This window comes from Pristiophorus japonicus, unplaced genomic scaffold, assembly GCF_044704955.1.
Source record: "Pristiophorus japonicus isolate sPriJap1 unplaced genomic scaffold, sPriJap1.hap1 HAP1_SCAFFOLD_630, whole genome shotgun sequence".
NCBI classification, from domain to species: Eukaryota; Metazoa; Chordata; class Chondrichthyes; family Pristiophoridae; genus Pristiophorus; species Pristiophorus japonicus.
This window is the reverse complement of record NW_027254542.1, coordinates 67,702-86,831: the sequence shown is the minus strand read 5'-3', so window position 1 is coordinate 86,831 and position 19,130 is coordinate 67,702. Positions and strand designations below refer to the sequence as shown.

Genomic DNA, 19,130 nt, shown 5'->3' with positions numbered 1-19,130 from the left:
TACCCCAGAGAGCTGTGGAGCCAGGGTCATTGAAAATATTTAAATGGAGATAGCCAGACTTTAGAGCGATAATGGATTGAAGGGTTATGGTGATCAGTAGGGAAGTGGAGCTATGCCAAGATCAGATCAGCTATGATCTTATTATACGGCAGAACAGGTTCGAGTGGACAATGGCCGACCCCTGCTCCGATTTCTTATGTTTTTTAAAGGACGAAGTATGGATGCAAACACAATCAGCGTTATTTTTTTATCTGACCATTTTCCCGTTGATTATTTTGTCAAATATCCCGAATATTAAACTCCAGTCCAGTTATAGGGGTAATCAGTATCAGCAGAGTGAAAGCCCAACTGTCAGAATGGACAGGATTCAGTCTGGAACAACAGCGAATCCAAACCCTGGAGTCACTTGTGAACTCGCTGGTGTGTCAGCAGGTTGGATGATGTAGTGAATCCATTCCCACACTCAGAGCAGATGAACGGCCTCTCCCTGGTGTGAACTTGCTGGTGTATCAGCAGGTGGGATGAGCGAGTGAATCCCTTCCCACACTCAGAACAGATGAACGGCCTCTCTCCAGTGTGAACTCGCTGGTGCATCAGCAGGTGGGATGACGGAGTGAATCCCTTCCCACACTCGAAGCAGGTGAACGGCCTCTCCCCAGTGTGAACTCGCTGGTGTGTTAGCAGGTGGGATGACCGAGTGAATGCTTTCCCACACTCGAAGCAGAAGAATGGCCTCTCCCCAGTGTGAACTCGCTGGTGAGCTACAAGGTCGGAGGACTGTGTGAATCCCTTCCCACAGTCAGAGCAGGTGACCGGCTTCTCCCCAGTGTGAACTCGCTGATGTCTCAGCAGGTGGGATGATGTAGTGAATCCCTCCCCACACTCAGAGCAGCTGAATGGCCTCTCCCCAGTATGAACTCGCTTGTGCGTTAGAAGATGGGATGACTGTGTGAATCCCTGCCCACATTGAGAGCAGGTGAATGGCTTCTCCCCTGTGTGAATTCGCTGGTGTTTCAACATGTTGGAATGGGCAGTGAATCCCTTCCACACTTGGAGCAGGTGAATGGTCTCTCCCCAGTGTGAACTCGCTGGTGTTTCAACAGGTTGGAATGGGCAGTGAATCCCTTCCCACAATCAGAGCAGGTGAACGGCCTCTCTCCAGTGTGGCAGCGCCGATGAACTTCCAGATTAGATGGGTAATTGAATCCCTTCCCACAGTCCTCACATTCCCACGGTTTCTCTGTGGTGGGGGTGTCTTTGTGTCTCTCCAGGTCGGACGATCAGTTGAAGCCTGGTCCACACAGAGAATACCTGTACGGGTTCTCCCCGCTGTCAATGGTGTGATGTTTTGTCAGTCTGTGTAACTGGTTAAAGTTCTTTCCACAGTCAGTGCACTGGAACACTCTCACTCGGGTGTGTGTGTCTCGTGCTTTTCCAGTATCACCGATGTTTGAAACCTGTTCCCACAGACAGAACAGACAAACTTTTCTCCTTCCACATTGAAGCGCCGATGATATTCAGGTCCTGAGGAATCGAGTGATTCTGTCAGATCTTGATGTGATGTTTGGTTTGAGTTCCCCATCTGCATATCTTGCCCCTCGAATAACCTGGAAAAGGAGTTTACAAAAATCATTACTGCAAGTCCAGGACAGAAACTCAGAACAGACAATTCTAGATTCTAGAGAACATTCTTTCCTCTCTTGTTCCAGAAAGCAGTAAATCCACACTCCATTCTCTCTTCCCCATTCCTGTCCTGAAATTCAGCTTGTCCTCTGCTCCCAATTTTCATCACCAACTCTGGCTGGGTTCAGTTCTACACTCACTGGTTCCCCTCCCCTGAAGGTACTGACTCTGGCTGGGTTCAGTTCTACACTCACTGGTTCCCCTCCCCTGAAGGTGCTGACTCTGGCGGGGTTCAGTTCTACACTCACTGGTTCCCCTCTCCTGAAGGTGCTGACTCTGGCTGGGTTCAGTTCTACACTCACTGGTTCCCCTCTCCTGAAGGTGCTGACTCTGGCTGGGTTCAGTTCTACACTCACTGGTTCCCCTCTCCTGAAGGTGCTGACTCTGGCTGGGTTCAGTTCTACACTCACTGGTTCCCCTCCCCTGAAGGTACTGACTCTGGCTGGGTTCAGTTCTACACTCACTGGTTCCCCTCCCCTGAAGATGCTGACTCTGGCTGGGTACAGTTCTACACTCACTGGTTCCCCTCCCCTGAAGGTACTGACTCTGGCTGGGTACAGATCTACACTCATTGGTTCCCCTCCCCTGAAGGTACTGACTTTGGCTGGGTACAGTTCTACACTCACTGGTTCCCCTCCCCTGAAGAAGCTGACTCTGGCTGGGTACAGTTCTACACTCACTGGTTCCCCTCTCCTGAAGGTGCTGACTCTGGCTGGGTTCAGTTCTACACTCACTGGTTCCCCTCCCCTGAAGGTACTGACTCTGGCTGGGTACAGTTCTACACTCACTGGTTCCCCTCCCCTGAAGATGCTGACTCTGGCTGGGTACAGTTCTACACTCACTGGTTCCCCTCCCCTGAAGGTGCTGACTCTGGCTGGGTTCAGTTCTCCACTCACTGGTTCCCCTCCCCTGAAGGTACTGACTCTGGCTGGGTACAGTTCTACACTCACTGGTTCTTCTCCCCTGAAGATGCTGACTCTGGCTGGGTACAGTTCTACACTCACTGGTTCCCCTCCCCTGAAGGTACTGACTCTGGCTGGGTTCAGTACTACACTCACTGATTCCCCTCTCCTGAAGGTGCTGACTCTGGCTGGGTTCAGTTCTACACTCACTGGTTCCCCTCCCCTGACGGTGCTGACTCTGGCTGGGTTCAGTTCTACACTCACTGATTCCCCTCCCCTGAAGGTGCTGACTCTGGCTGGGTTCAGTTCTACACTCACTGATTCCCCTCCCCTGAATGTACTGACTCTGGCTGGTTTCAGTTCTACACTCACTGATTCCCCTCTCCTGAAGGTGCTGACTCTGGCTGGTTTCATAGAAACATAGAAAATAGGTGCAGGAGTAGGCCATTCGGCCCTTCGAGCCTGCACCACCATTCAATAAGATCATGGGTGAATATTCACCTCAGTATACATTTCCTGCTTTCTCTCCATACCCCTTGATCCCTTTAGCCATAAGGGCCATATTCTACTCCCTCTTGAATATATCTAATGAGCTGGCATCAACAACTCTCTGCAGAAGAGAATGCCACAGGTTCACAACTCTGAGTGAAGAAGTTTCTCCACAACTAATTGCTAAATGGCCTACCCCTTATCCTTAGACTGTGTCCCCTGGTTCTGGAACTCCCAATAATCGGGAATATTCTTCCTGCATCTAACCTGTCCAGACCCGTCAGAATGTTATATGTTTATCTGAGATCCCCTCTCATTCTTCTAAACTCCAGTGAATACAGACCCAGTTGATCCAATCTCTCCTCATATGTCAGTCCTGCCATCCCTGGCATCAGTCTAGTGAACCTTCGCTGCACTCCCTCAAAGCAAGAATGTCCTTCCTCAGATTAGTAGACCAAAACTGAACACAATATTCCAGGTGAGGCCTCAGCAAGACTCTGTACAACAGCAGTAAGACTTTCCTGCTCCTATACACAAATCCCCTAGCTATGAAGGCCAACATGCCTTTTCCCTTCTTCACCAGCTGCGCCAAACTGTATGCCAACCTTCAATGCCTGATGTACCATGCCACCCAGTTCTCGTTGCACCTCCCCTTTTCCAAATTTGCCGCCGTTCAGTTAATATTCCGCCTTCATGTTTTTGCAACCGAATTGGATAAGCTCACATTTAAACACATTATACAGCATCTGCCATGCATTGCCCATTCACCTAACCTGTCCAAGTCAACCTGCAGCCTCTTCGCATCCTCCTCACAGCTCACACCACCACCCAGCTTTAGTGCCATCTGCAAATTTGGAGATATTATTCTCGATTCCTTCCTCTTAATCATTGATGTATATTGTAAATAGCTGGGGTCCCAGCACTGAGCCCTGCGGCACCTAACTGGTCTCTGCCTGCCATTCTGAAATGACCCATTTATCCTGACTCTCTGCTTCCTGTCTGCCAACCAGTTCTCTATCCACGTCAAACCATTACCCCCAATACCATGTTCTACACTCACTGGTCCGGTGATATTGTTTCTGTCACTCAATGGGACAATGGGGCAGTTTCAAATTGCTTGGTTAGGGTAGACTGGATACTTTATGAATCACTCTCTGGTACTGTGTGTCAGTGTGTGATTGACAGGTGTGTATAGGACAGACACTGTCACTCACTCTCTGGTACTGTGTGTCAGTGTGTGATCGACAGGTGTGTATAGGACAGACACTGTCACTCACTCTCTTGTACTGTGTGTCAGTGTGTGATTGACAGGTGTGTATAGGACAGACACTGTCACTCACTCTCTGCTCCTGTGTGTCAGTGTGAGATTGACAGGTGTGTATAGGACAGACACTGTCATTCACTCTCTGGTACTGTGCGTCAGTGTGAGATTGACAGGTGTGTTTAGGACAGACACTGTCACTCATTCTCTGGTACTGTGTGTCAGTGTGAGATTGACAGGTGTGTATAGGACAGACACTGTCATTCACTCTCTGGTACTGTGTGTCAGTGTGTGATTGACAGGTGTGTATAGTACAGACACTGTCATTCACTCTCTGCTCCTGTGTGTGTCAGTGTGTGATTGACAGATGTTTATAGGACAGACACTGTCACTCACTCTCTGGTACTGTGTGTCAGTGTGTGATTGACAGGTGTGTATAGGACAGACACTATCACTCACTTTCTGGTACTGTGTGTCAGTGTGTGATTGACAGTTGTGAACAACAAATAGCTGCCACTCACTCTCTGCTCCTGTGTGTCAGTGTGAGATTGACAGGTGTGTATAGGACAGACACTGTCACTCACTCTCTGCTCGAGTGTGCCAGTCTGGGATTGACAGTTGTGTACAACAAATAGCTGCCACTCACTCTCTGGTCATACATATCAGTTTAGGTATTGTTGTTGACTATAGGATAGATAGTGTACCTGTCACTCTCTGTTACTGTGTGCCAGTGTTTTATTGTCAGTGGAATGCAAAATGAATATACTTTAACTCCCATTCTGCAATACAGATTGACCAAACTGATAAATATATTATTTTTCCAAAAACGACCGATGTTTTACTCTCTGAAAAAATGCGTCAGTGTGGGATAGAGGGTGAATTTCCGAAAGACCCTGTCACTCACTCTCTGGTACTGTGTGTCAGTGTGAGATTGACAGGTGTGTATAGGACAGACACTGCCACTCACTCTCTGGTACTGTGTGTCAGTGTGAGATTGACTGCGGAACATGGGATAGACGCTGTACATTTCATTCTGTGACATTGCTATCAGTTTGGGATAGAAACATAGAAACATAGAAACATAGAAAATAGATGCAGGTGTAAGCCATTTGGCCCTTCTAGCCTGCACCGCAATTCAATGGGTTCATGGCTGAACATGCAACTTCAGTACCCCATTCCTGCTTTCTCGCCATACCCCTTGATCCCCCTAATAGGAAGGACTACATCTAACTCCTTTTGAATGTATTTAGTCAATTGGCCTCAACTACTTTCTGTGGTAGAGAATTCCACAGGTTCACCACTCTCTGCGTGAAGAAGTTTCTCCTCATCTCGGTCCTAAATGGCTTACCCCTTATCCTTAGACTGTGACCCCTGGTTCTGGACTTCTCCAACATTGGGAACATTCCTCCTGCATCTAACCTGTCTAAAACTGTCAGAATGATAAATGTTTCTATGAGATCCACTCTCATTCGTCTGTACTCCAGTGAATACAAGCCCATTTGATCCAACTTTCTTGTGATGTCAGTCCTGCCATCCCGGGAATCAGTCTGGTGAACCTTCGCTGCACTCCCTCAATAAAAAGAAAGTCCTTTCTCAAGTTAGGAGACCTAAACTGTACACAATACTCCAGGTGTGGCCTCATCAATGCACTGTACAACTGTAGTAAAACCTCCCTTCCCCTGTCCTCAAATCCCCTCGCGATGAAGGCCAACTTGCCATTTGCTTTCTTAACCGCCTGCAGTACCTGCATGCCAACCTTCAATGACTGATGTACCATAACACCCAGGTCTCGTTGCACCTCCATTTTTCTGACTCTGTCACCATTCAGATATCTTGGTTGACATAGGACAGGTATTGCATCTCTCAATCTCTGGTACAGTGAGGCAGAGTTGGATTGCCAGTTGAGTTTTTTTTTACAGATACTTCTCCTGTTTTTCGCTCATTCTACGTGACAAATTCTGATGACAGCTCAGTTTTGGAGAGATACTGCCTCTCTCATTCTGTGACACTATGTGACAGGTGAGTGTTGGATAGATACTGCCTCTCTCATTCTCTGACATTATGTGACAGGTCAGTGATGGAGAGATACTGCCTCTCTCATTCTCTGACACTATGTGACAGGTGAGTGTTGGATAGATACTGCCTCTCTCATTCTCTGACACTATGTGACAGGTGAGTGTTGGATAGATACTGCCTCTCTCATTCTCTGACACTATGTGACAGGTGAGTGTTGCATAGATACTGCCTCTCTCATTCTCTGACATTATGTGACAGGTGAGTGTTGGATAGATACTGCCTCTCTCATTCTCTGACACTATGTGACAGGTGAGTGTTGGATAGATACTGCCTCTCTCATTCTCTGAAACTATGTGACAGGTAAGTGTTGGATAGATACTGCCTCTCTCATTCTCTGACACTATGTGACAGGTGAGTGTTGGAAAGATACTGCCTTTCGCATTCTCTGACACTATGTGACAGGTGAGTGTTGGATAGATACTGCCTCTCTCATTCTCTGAGATAGTGTAACATGTAAGTGTTGGATCGATACTGCCTCTCTCATTCTCTGAAACTATGTGACAGGTGAGTGTTGGATAGATACTGCCTCTCTCATTCTCTGACACTATGTGACAGGTGAGTGTTGGATAGATACTGCCTCTCTCATTCTCTGACACTATGTGACAGGTGAGTGTTGGATAGATACTGCCTCTCTCATTCTCTGATATTATGAGACAGGTGAGTGTTGGATAGATACTGCCTCTCTCATTCTCTGACACTATGTGACAGGTGAGTGTTGGAAAGATACTGCCTCTCGCATTCTCTGACACTATGTGACAGGTGAGTGTTGGATAGATACTGCCTCTCTCATTCTCTGAGATAGTGTAACATGTAAGTGTTGGATCGATACTGCCTCTCTCATTCTCTGAAACTATGTGACAGGTGAGTGTTGGATAGATACTGCCTCTCTCATTCTCTGACACTATGTGACAGGTGAGTGTTTGATAGATACTGCCTCTCTCATTCTCTGACACTATGTGACAGGTGAGTGTTGGATAGATACTGCCTCTCTCATTCTCTGATATTATGAGACAGGTGAGTGTTGGATAGAAACTGCCTCTCTCATTCTCTGGTATTATGAGACAAGTAGGTTTTGGATAGATACTGCCTCTCTCATTCTCTGATACTATGTGACAGGTGAGTGTTGGATAGATACTGCCTCTGTCATTCTCTGACACTTTCTGACAGGTGAGTGTTGGATAGATACAGCCTCTCTCATTCTCTGACACTATGTGACAGGTAAGTGTTGGATAGATACTGCCTCTGTCATTCTCTGACACTATGTGACAGGTGAGTGTTGGATAGATACTGCCTCTCCCATTCTCTGACACTATGTGACAGGTGAGTGTTGGATAGATACTGCCTCTCTCATTCTCTGATACTATGTAACAGGTAAGTTTCGAATACATACTGCCTCTCTCATTCTCTGAGACTATGTGACAGGCGAGTGTTGGATAGTAACTGCCTACCTCATTCTCTGATACTGTGACAGCTGTGTGTTGTATAGATACTGCCTCTTTCATTCTCTGAAACTATGTGACAGGTGAGTGTTGGATAGATACAGCCTCTTTCATTCTCTGATAAAATGTGACAGGTGAGTGTTGGATATATACTGCCTCTCACATTCTCTGACACTGTGTGACTGGTGAGTGTTGGATAGATCCTGTCTCCCTCATTCTCTGACACTATGTAACAGGTGAGTGTTGGATAGATATTGCCTCTTTCATTTTCTGAAAATTTGTGACAGTATAGTGTTGGACAGTTACTGCCTCCATCATTCTGTGATACTGTGACACGTGTGTGTTGGATAGATACTGCCTCTTTCATTCTCTGAAAATATGTGACAGATGAGTGTTGGATAGATACTGCCTCTCTCATTCTCTGACAATATGTGACAGGTGAGTGTTGGATAGATACAGCCTCTCTATTCTCTGAAACTATGTGACAGGTACGTGTTGGATAGATACTGCCTCTCTCATTCTCTGACACTATGTGACAGGTGAGTGTTTGATAGATGAGTGCATCGCTCATTCTCTGACACTATCTCACAGATAAGTGTTGGATGAATACTGTCTCTTTCAATCTCTGACACGAAATGAGAGTTCAGTGTGATATAGATACTGTCTTTCTCAATCTCTGACACTGTGTGACAGGTGAGTGTTGGATAGATACTGCCTCTCTCATTCACTGACAATTTGTGACAGGTGAGTGTTGGATAGATACTGTCTCTCTCATTCTCTGACACTATGTGACAGGTAAGTGTTGGATAGATACTGCCTCTCTCATTCTCTGATACTATGTGACAGGTGAGTGTTGGATAGATACTGCCTCTCTCATTCTCTGACACTGTGTGACAGGTGAGTGTTGGGTAGATACTGTCTCTCTCATTCTCTGACACTATGTAACAGGTGAGTGTTGGATAGATACTGCCTCTTTCATTCTCTGAAACTTTGTGACAGGTGAGTGTTGGACAGTTACTGCCTCCCTCATTCTCTGATACTGTGACACGTGTGTATTGGATAGATACTGTCTCTCTCATTCTCTCACACTATGTAACAGGTGAGTGTTGGATAGATACTGCCTCTTTCATTCTCTGAAACTTTGTGACAGGTGAGTGTTGGATAGATACTGCCTCTCTCATTCTCTGATACTATGTGACAGGTAAGTATTGGATAGATACTGCCTCTCTCTTTCTCTGATACTATGTGACAGCTGAGTGTTGGATAGATACTGCCTCTCTCATTCTCTGACACTTTGTGACAGGTGAGTGTTGGATAGATACAGCCTCTCTCATTGTCTGACACTGTGGGACAAGTGCGTTTTGGATAGATACTACCTCGCTCATTCTCTGACACTATGTGACAGGTGAGTGTTTGATAGATTAGTGCATCGCTCATTCTCTGACACTGTCTCACAGGTAAGTGTTGGATGGATACTGTCTCTTTCATTCTCTGACACGAAATGACAGTTCAGTTTGATATAGATACTGTCTTTTTCAATCTCTGACACTGTGTGACAGGTGAGTGTTGGATAGATGCTGCCTCTATCATTCTCTGACATTTTGTGACAGGTGAGTGTTGGATAGATACTGCCTCTCTCATCTCTGATATTATGAGACAGGTGAGTGTTGGATAGATACTGCCTCTCTCATTCTCTGACATTATGAGACAGGTGAGTGTAGGATAGATGCTGCCTCTCTCATTCTCTGACATTATGTGACAGATGAGTGTTGGATAGAAACTGTCTCTCTCATTCTCTGACACTATGTGACAGGTGAGTGTTGGATAGATACTGCCTCTCCCATTCTCTGACACTATGTGACAGGTGAGTGTTGGATAGATACTGTCTCTCTCATTCTCTGACACGATGTGACAGGTGAGTATTGCATAGATATTGTCTCTGTCATTCTTTCACACTATGTGACAGGTGAGTGTTGGATAGATTAGTGAATCTCTCATTCACTGACACCATCCCACAGGTCAGTGTTGGATAGATCCTGCCTCTGTCATTCTTTCACACAATGTGACATGTGAGTGTTGGATAGATTAGTGCATCAATCTTGCTCTGACAATATGTGACAGGTAAGTGTTGGAGAGGTACTGCCTCTCTCATTCTCTGACACGAAGTGACAGGTGAGTGTTGGACAGATACTGACTATCTCATTCTCTGAGACTATGTGACAGGTAAGTGTTGGATAGTAACTGCCTCCCTCATTCTCCGATACTGTGACACGTGTGTGTTGGATAGATACTGCGTATTTCATTCTCTGATACAATGTGACAGGTGAGTGTTGGATAGATACTGCCTCTCACATTCTCAGACACTGTGTGACAGTTGAGTGTTGGATAGATCCTGTCTCCCTCATTCTCTGACACTATGTAACAGGTGAGTGTTGGATAGATACTGCCTCTTTAATTTTCTGAAACTTTGTGACAGTATAGTGTTGGACAGTTACTGCCTCCCTCATTCTCTGATACTGTGACACATGTGTGTTGGATAGATACTGCCTCTTTCATTCTCTGAAACTATGTGACAGGTGAGTGTTGGATAGATACTGCCTCTCTCATTCTCTGACACTATCTCACAGGTAAGTGTTGGATGGATACTGTCTCTTTCATTCTCTGACACGAAATGACAGTTCAGTGTGATATAGATACTGTCTTTCTCAATCTCTGACACTTTGTGACAGGTGAGTGTTGGATAGATACAGCCTCTCTCATTCTCTGACACTATGTGACAGGTAAGTTTTGGATAGATACTGCCTCTGTCATTCTCTGACACTATGTGACAGGTGATTGTTGGATAGATACTGCATCTCTCATTCAATGACACTATGTGACAGGTGAGTGTTGGATAGTAACTGCCTACCTCATTCTCTGATACTGTGACAGGTGTGTGTTGTATAGATACTGCCTCTTTCATTCTCTGAAATTATGTGACAGGTGAGTGTTGGATAGATACTGCCTCTTTCATTCTCTGCTAAAATGTGACAGGTGAGTGTTGGATAGATACTGCCTCTCACATTCTGTGATACTGTGACACGTGTGTGTTGGATAGATACTGCCTCTTTCATTCTCTGAAACTATGTGACAGGTGAGTGTTGGATAGATACTGCCTCTCTCATTCTCTGACAATATGTGACAGGTGAGTGTTGGATAGATAAAGCCTCTCTCATTCTCTGACACTATGTGACAGGTACGTGTTGGATAGATACTGCCTCTCTCATTCTATGACACTATGTGACAGGTGATTGTTTGATAGATGAGTGCATCGCTCATTCTCTGACACTATCACACAGGTAAGTGTTGGATGGATACTGTCTCTTTCATTCTCTGACACGAAATGACAGTTCAGTGTGATATAGATACTGTCTTTCTCAATCTCTGACACTGTGTGACAGGTGAGTGTTGGATAGATACAGCCTCTCTCATTCTCTGACACTATGTGACAGGTAAGTGTTGGATAGCTACTGCCTCTGTCATTCTCTGACACTATGTGACAGGTGAGTGTTGGATAGATACTGCATCTCTCATTCTCTGACACTATGTGACAGGTGAGTGTTTGATAGATACTGCCTCTCTCATTCTCTGATACTATGTAAAAGGTAAGTTTCGGATAGATACTGCCTCTCTCATTCTCTGAGACTATGTGACAGGTGAATGTTGGATAGTAACTGCCTACCTCATTCTCTGATACTGTGACAGGTGTGTGTTGTATAGATACAGCCTCTTTCATTCTCTGAAAATATGTGACAGGTGAGTGTTGGATAGATACTGCCTCTTTCATTCTCTGCTAAAATGTGACAGGTGAGTGTTGGATAGATACTGCCTCTCACATTCTCTGACACTGTGTGACAGGTGAGTGTTGGATAGATCCTGTCTCCCTCATTCTCTGACACTATGTAACAGGTGAGTGTTGGATAGATACTGCCTCTTTCATTTTCTAAAGATTTGTGACAGTATAGTGTTGGACAGTTACTGCCTCCATCATTCTGTGATACTGTGACACGTGTGTGTTGGATAGATACTGCCTCTTTCATTCTCTGAAACTATGTGACAGGTGAGTGTTGGATAGATACTGCCTCTCTCATTCTCTGACAATATGTGACAGGTGAGTGTTGGATAGATACAGCCTCTCTCATTCTCTGACACTATGTGACAGGTACGTGTTGGATAGATACTGCCTCTCACATTCTCTGACACTATGTGACAGGTGAGTGTTTGATAGATGAGTGCATCGCTCATTCTCTGACACTATCTCACAGGTAAGTGTTGGATGGATACTGTCTCTTTCATTCTCTGACACGAAATGACAGTTCAGTGTGATATAGATACTGTCTTTCTCAATCTCTGACACTGTGTGACAGGTGAGTGTTGGATAGATACTGCCTCTCTCATTCACGGACACTTTGTGACAGGTGAGTGTTGGATAGATACTGTCTCTCTCATTCTCTGACACTATGTGACAGGTGAGTGTTGGGTAGATACTGTCTCTCTCATTCTCTGACACTATGTAACAGGTGAGTGTTGGATAGATACTGCCTCTTTCATTCTCTGAAACTTTGTGACAGGTGAGTGTTGGACAGTTACTGCCTCCCTCATTCTCTGATACTGTGACACGTGTGTATTGGATAGATACTGTCTCTCTCATTCTCTGAAACTATGTAACAGGTGAGTGTTGGATAGACACTGCCTCTTTCATTCTCTGAAACTTTGTGACAGGTGAGTGTTGGATAGATACTGCCTCTCTCATTCTCTGATACTATGTGACAGGTAAGTATTGGATAGATACTGCCTCACTCTTTCTCTAATACTATGTGACAGCTGAGTGTTGGATAGATACTGCCTCTCTCATTGTCTGACACTGTTTGACAAGTGCGTTTTGGATAGATACGGCCTCGCTCATTCTCTGACACTATGTGACAGGTGAGTGTTTGATAGATTAGTGCATCGCTCATTCTCTGACACTGTCTCACAGGTAAGTGTTGGATGGATACTGTCTCTTTCATTCTCTGACACGAAATGTCAGTTCAGTGTGATATAGATACTGTATTTTTCAATCTCTGACACTGTGTGACAGGTGAGTGTTGGATAGATGCTGCCTCTATCATTCTCTGACATTTTGTGACAGGTGAGTGTTGGTTAGATACTGCCTCTCTCATCTCTAATATTATGAGACAGGTGAGTGTTGGATAGATACTGCCTCTCTCATTCTCTGACATTATGAGACAGGTGAGTGTAGGATAGATACTGCTTCTCTCATTCTCACACTATGTGACAGGTGAGTGTTGGATATAAACTGTCTCTCTCATTCTCTGACACTATGTGACAGGTGAGTGTTGGATAGATACCGCCTCTCCCATTCTCTGACACTATGTGACAGGTGAGTGTTGGATAGATACTGTCTCTCTCATTCTCTGACACGATGTGACAGGTGAGTTTTGCATAGATACTGTCTCTGTCATTCATTCACACTATGTGACAGGTGAGTGTTGGATAGATTAGTGCATCTCTCATTCACTGACACCATCCCACAGGTCAGTGTTGGATAGATCCTGCCTCTGTCATTCCTTCACACAATGTGACATGTGAGTGTTGGATAGATTAGTGCATCAATCTTGCTCTGACAATATGTGACAGGTAAGTGTTGGAGAGGTACTGCCTCTCTCATTCTCTGACACGAAGTGACAGGTGAGTGTTGGACAGATACTGACTATCTCATTCTCTGAGACTATGTGACAGGTGAGTGTTGGATAGTAACTGCCTCCCTCATTCTCCGATACTGTGACACGTGTGTGTTGGATAGATACTGCCTCTTTCATTCTCTGATACAATGTGACAGGTGAGTGTTGGATAGATACTGCCTCTCACATTCTCTGACACTGTGTGACAGGTGAGTGTTGGATAGATCCTGTCTCCCTCATTCTCTGACACTATGTAACAGGTGAGTGTTGGATAGATACTGCCTCTTTCATTTTCTGAAACTTTGTGACAGTATAGTGTTGGACAGTTACTGCCTCCCTCATTCTCTGATACTGTGACACGTGTGTGTTGGATAGATACTGCCTCTTTCATTCTCTGAAACTATGTGACAGGTGAGTGTTGGATAGATACTGCCTCTCTCATTCTCTGACAATATGTGACAGGTGAGTGTTGGATAGATAAAGCCTCTCTCATTCTATGACACTATGTGACAGGTGATTGTTTGATAGATGAGTGCATCGCTCATTCTCTGACACTATCTCACAGGTAAGTGTTGGATGGATACTGTCTCTTTCATTCTCTGACACGAAATGACAGTTCAGTGTGATATAGATCTGTCTTTCTCAATCTCTGACACTGTGTGACAGGTGAGTGTTGGATAGATGCTGCCTCGATCATTCTCTGACACTATGTGACAGGTGAGTGTTGGATAGATACTGTCTCTCTCATTCTCTGACACTATGTGACAGGTAAGTGTTGGATAGATACTGCCTCTCTCATTCTCTGATACTATGTGACAGGTGAGTGTTGGATAGATACTGCCTCTCTCATTCTCTGACACTGTGTGACAGGTGAGTGTTGGGTAGATACTGTCTCTCTCATTCTCTGACACTATGTAACAGGTGAGTGTTGGATAGATACTACCTCTTTCATTCTCTGAAACTTTGTGACAGGTGAGTGTTGGACAGTTACTGCCTCCCTCATTCTCTGATTTGTGACACGTGTGTATTGGATAGACACTGTCTCTCTCAATCTCTGACACTATCTCACAGGTAAGTGTTGGATGGATACTGTCTCTTTCATTCTCTGACACGAAATGACAGTTCAGTGTGATATAGATCTGTCTTTCTCAATCTCTGACACTGTGTGACAGGTGAGTGTTGGATAGATGCTGCCTCGATCATTCTCTGACACTATGTGACAGGTGAGTGTTGGATAGATACTGCCTCTGTCATTCTCTGAAACTTTGTGACAGGTGAGTTTTGGATAGATACTGCCTCTCTCATTCTCTGATACTATGTGACAGGTAAGTATTGGATAGATACTGCCTCTCTCTTTCTCTGATACTATGTGACAGGTGAGTGTTGGATAGATACTGCCTCTCTCATTCTCTGTCACTTTGTGACAGGTGACTGTTGGATAGATACAGCCTCTCTCATTGTCTGACACTGTGTGACAAGTGAATTTTGGATAGATGCTGCCTCGCTCATTCTCTGACACGATGTGACAGGTGAGTGTTTGATAGATTAGTGCATCGCTCATTCTCTGACACTATCTCACAGGTAAGTTTTGGATGGATACTGTCTCTTTCATTCTCTGACACGAAATGACAGTTCAGTGTGATATAGATATTATCTTTCTCAATCTCTGACACTGTGTGACAGGTGAGTGTTGGATAGATGCTGCCTCTATCATTCTCTGACATTTTGTGACAGGTGAGTGTTGGATAGATACTGTCTCTCTCATTCTCTGACACTATGTGACAGGTGAGTGTTGGATAGATAATGCCTCTCTCATTCTATGACACGATGTGGTAGGTGAGTGTTGGATAGATACTGCCTCTCTCATTCTCTGAGGCTATGTGACAGGTGAGTGTTGGATAGATACTGCTTCTCTCATTCTCTGACACTATGTGACAGGTGAGTGTTGGATAGATACTGACTCTTTCATTCTCTGACACTATGTGACAGGTGAGTGTTGGATAGATACTGCCTCTCTCATTCTCTGATACAATGTGACAAGTGAGTGTTGGATAGATACTGCCTCTCTCATTCTCTGACAATATGTGACAGGTGAGTGTTGGATAGATACTGCCTCTCTCATTGTCTGAAACTGTGTGACTAGTGAGTTTTGGATAGATACTGCCTCTCTCATTCTCTGACACTATGTGACAGGTAAGTGTTGGATAGATACTGCCTCTCTCATTCTCTGATACTATGTGACAGGTAAGTGTTGGATAGATACTGCCTCTCTCATTCTCTGACACTATGTGACAGGTAAGTGTTGGATAGATACTGCCTCTCTCATTCTCTGATACTATGTGACAGGTGAGTGTTGGATAGATACTGTCTCTCTCATTCTCTGACACTATGTGACAGGTGAGTGTTGGATAGATACTGCCTCTCTCATTCTCTGACACGATGTGGTAGGTGAGTGTTGGATAGATACTGCCTCTCTCATTCTCTGAGGCTATGTGACAGGTGAGTGTTGGATAGATATTGCTTCTCTCATTATCTGACACTATGTGACAGGTGAGTGTTGGATAGATACTGACTCTTTCATTCTCTGAAACTATGTGACAGGTGAGTGTTGGAAAGATACTGCCTCTCTCATTCTCTGATACAATGTGACAAGTGAGTGTTGGATAGATACTGCCTCTCTCATTGTCTGATACTATGTGACAGGTAAGTGTTGGATAGATACTGCCTCTCTCATTCTCTGATACTATGTGACAGGTGAGTGTTGGATAGATACTGCCTCTTTCATTCTCTGAAACTATGTGACAGGTGAGTGTTGGATAGATACTGCCTCTCTCATTCTCTGACAATATGTGACAGGTGAGTGTTGGATAGATAAAGCCTCTCTCATTCTCTGACACTATGTGACAGGTACGTGTTGGATAGATACTGCCTCTCTCATTCTATGACATTATGTGACAGGTGATTGTTTGATAGATGAGTGCATCGCTCATTCTCTGACACTATCTCACAGGTAAGTGTTGGATGGATACTGTCTCTTTCATTCTCTGACACGAAATGACAGTTCGGTGTGATATAGATACTGTCTTTCTCAATCTCTGACACTGTGTGACAGGTGAGTGTTGAATAGATACTGCCTCTCTCATTCACTGACACTTTGTGACAGGTGAGTGTTGGATAGATACTGTCTCTCTCATTCTCTGACACTATGTGACAGCTGAGTGTTGGATAGATACTGTCTTTCTCAATCTCTGACACTTTGTGACAGGTGAGTGTTGGATAGATACAGCCTCTCTCATTCTCTGACACTATGTGACAGGTAGGTGTTGGATAGATACTGCCTCTGTCATTCTCTGACACTATGTGACAGCTGAGTGTTGGATAGATACTGTCTTTCTCAATCTCTGACACTTTGTGACAGGTGATTGTTGGATAGATACAGCCTCTCTCATTCTCTGACACTATGTGACAGGTAAGTGTTGGATAGATACTGCCTCTGTCATTCTCTGACACTATGTGACAGGTGAGTGTTGGATAGATACTGCCTCTGTCATTCTCTGACACTATGTGACAGGTGAGTGTTGGATAGATACTGCCTCTCTCATTCTCTGAGACTATGTGACAGGTGAGTGTTGGATAGTAACTGCCTACCTCATTCTCTGATACTGCCTCTCTCATTCTCTGACAATATGTGACAGGTGAGTGTTGGATAGATAAAGCCTCTCTCATTCTCTGACACTATGTGACAGGTACGTGTTGGATAGATACTGCCTCTCTCATTCTATGACATTATGTGACAGGTGATTGTTTGATAGATGAGTGCATCGCTCATTCTCTGACACTATCTCACAGGTAAGTGTTGGATGGATACTGTCTCTTTCATTCTCTGACACGAAATGACAGTTCGGTGTGATATAGATACTGTCTTTCTCAATCTCTGACACTGTGTGACAGGTGAGTGTTGAATAGATACTGCCTCTCTCATTCACTGACACTTTGTGACAGGTGAGTGTTGGATAGATACTGTCTCTCTCATTCTCTGACACTATGTGACAGCTGAGTGTTGGATAGATACTGTCTTTCTCAATCTCTGACACTTTGTGACAGGTGAGTGTTGGATAGATACAGCCTCTCTCATTCTCTGACACTATGTGACAGGTAAGTGTTGGATAGATACTGCCTCTGTCATTCTCTGACACTATGTGACAGCTGAGTGTTGGATAGATACTGTCTTTCTCAATCTCTGACACTTTGTGACAGGTGAGTGTTGGATAGATACAGCCTCTCTCATTCTCTGACACTATGTGACAGGTGAGTGTTGGATAGATACTGCCTCTGTCATTCTCTGACACTATGTGACAGGTGAGTGTTGGATAGATACTGCCTCTGTCATTCTCTGACACTATGTGACAGGTGAGTGTTGGATAGATACTGCCTCTCTCATTCTCTGAGACTATGTGACAGGTGAGTGTTGGATAGTAACTGCCTACCTCATTCTCTGATACTGTGACAGGTGTGTGTTGTATAGATACTGCCTCTTTCATTCTCTGAAACTATGTGACAGGTGAGTGTTGGATAGATACTGCCTCTTTCATTCTCTGCTAAAATGTGAAAGGTGAGTGTTGGATAGATACTGCCTCTCACATTCTCTGACACTGTGTGACAGGTGAGTGTTGGATAGATACTGTCTCTCTCATTCTCTGACACTATGAAATGGTGAGTGTTGAATAGATACTGCCTCTTTCATTCTCTGAAACTTTGTGACAGGTGAGTGTTGGACAGTTACTGCCTCCCTCATTCTCTGATACTGTGACACGTGTGTATTGGATAGATACTGTCTCTCCCTTTCTCTGAAACTATGTAACAGGTGAGTGTTGGATAGACACTGCCTCTGTCATTCTCTGAAACTTTGTGACAGGTGAGTGTTGGATAGATACTGCCTCTCTCATTCTCTGATACTATGTGACAGGTATGTATTGGATAGATACTGCCTCTCTCTTTCTCTGATACGATGTGACAGCTGAGTGTTGGATAGATACTGCCTCTCTCATTCTCTGACACTTTGTGACAGGTGAGTGTTGGATAGATACAGCCTCTCTCATTGTCTGACACTGTGTGACAAGTGCGTTTTGGATAGATACTGCCTCGCTCATTCTCTGACACTATGTGACAGGTGAGTGTTTGATAGATTAGTGCATCGCTCATTCTCTGACACTGTCTCACAGGTAAGTGTTCGATGGATACTGTCTCTTTCATTCTCTGACACGAAATGACAGTTCAGTGTGATATAGATACTGTCTTTCTCAATCTCTGACACTGTGTGACAGGTGAGTGTTGGATAGATACTGCCTCTCTCATTCACGGACACTTTGTGACAGGTGAGTGTTGGATAGATACTGTCTCTCTCATTCTCTGACACTATGTGACAGGTGAGTGTTGGATAGATACTGTCTCTCTCATTCTCTGAAACTATGTGACAGGTAAGTGTTGGATAGATACTGCCTCTCTCATTCTCTGATACTATGTGACAGGTGAGTGTTGGATAGATACTGCCTCTTTC

At 44.6% G+C, this 19,130-nt stretch overlaps 1 pseudogene; it reads right to left on the bottom strand.

The window, feature by feature from the left end:
- Window positions 1-402: 402 nt before the first annotated feature.
- LOC139255782 (zinc finger protein 436-like) overlaps window positions 403-19,130 on the bottom strand; it is a 48,108-nt pseudogene continuing 29,380 nt past the window's right edge.